Here is a 1113-nt window from a genome sequence, read left to right as displayed (position 1 = left end):
AATCGAAATGAATCGATTTGAAAGGAAAAGAATCGAATCGAATCAAATTGAATGAAAAGAATTGAATCGAATCAAAAAGAATTGAATCAAAAGAATCAAACCGAAACAAAAAGAATCAAACCGAATTGAAAAGAATCTAACTGAATAGAATCGAAAAGAATCGACGTACCGAATCGAATCCAATCGAAAAAAATCTAATCGTATCAAATCGAATCGAAAAGAATTGAAATGAATAGAATAGAAAAGATTCGAATCAAATCAAAAACAATCAAATCGAGTAATATCGAATCGAAAAGAATCGAATCGAAAAGAATCGAATCGAATGGAAAAGAATTGAATCAAAAAGAATTGATTCAAATCAAAAAGAATCGAATTGATTCGAATCGAAAAGACTCGAATCGAAAAGAATCGAAAAGAATCGAATCGAATCAAAAAGGATCGAATCGCAAAGAACCGAATCTAAAGAAAAGGAATCGAATCCAATCGAAACGAATAGAATCGAAAAGAATCGATTTGAATCGAAATGAAAAGAATCGTATCGAATCAAATCGAAAAAAATCAAATGGAATCGAATCGAATCGTATCGAAAAGAATCAAATCAAATGAAAAGAATCGAATCGAATAGAAAAGAATCGAATTGATTGGAATCGACTCGAAAACAATCTAATTGAATTGAAAGGAATCGAATCAAATTTAATGGAATCGACAAGAATCGTATCAAATCAAAAAGATCGATACTTACCTGGCAGGGGAGATACCATGATCACGAAGGTGGTTTTCCCAGGGCGAGGCTTATCCATTGCACTCCGGATGTGCTGACCCCTGCGATTTCCCCAAATGTGGGAAACTCGACTGCATAATTTGTGGTAGTGGGGGACTGCGTTCGCGCTTTCCCCTGGTGATTCTGGTGGCTAAGATCAGACCTCGTTTCTGGCTGCGTGCGCCTCGGAGGCCTCGTGAGCTATTCTTTGACTTTCTTGTGGTTACGGCTTGGCCTTCGGGGCTTTTCGCGTGTCATCCGTCCCCGTGTCGTCCTTATGACCGCTCACGTCGGTGCTCACTTTCGGTTGTATCTGTATGTGGCGAGGAGTTTCCTTACTTGGGACGCCTCGG

General features: G+C 38.7%; 1 non-coding gene across 1 annotated transcript; it reads left to right on the top strand.

The window, feature by feature from the left end:
- The first annotated feature begins 734 nt into the window (after positions 1 to 734).
- On the top strand, positions 735 to 898 carry LOC119878226. Its single transcript, XR_005386710.1, has one exon. It is a non-coding gene; the product is annotated as a U1 spliceosomal RNA (small nuclear RNA).
- The last annotated feature ends 215 nt before the right edge of the window (positions 899 to 1113 follow it).

Source organism: Canis lupus, unplaced genomic scaffold (assembly GCF_011100685.1).
Source record: "Canis lupus familiaris isolate Mischka breed German Shepherd unplaced genomic scaffold, alternate assembly UU_Cfam_GSD_1.0 chrUn_S1277H1454, whole genome shotgun sequence".
In the NCBI taxonomy this organism is placed as follows: Eukaryota; Metazoa; Chordata; class Mammalia; order Carnivora; family Canidae; genus Canis; species Canis lupus.
This window is presented reverse-complemented; position numbering and strand designations above follow the sequence as displayed.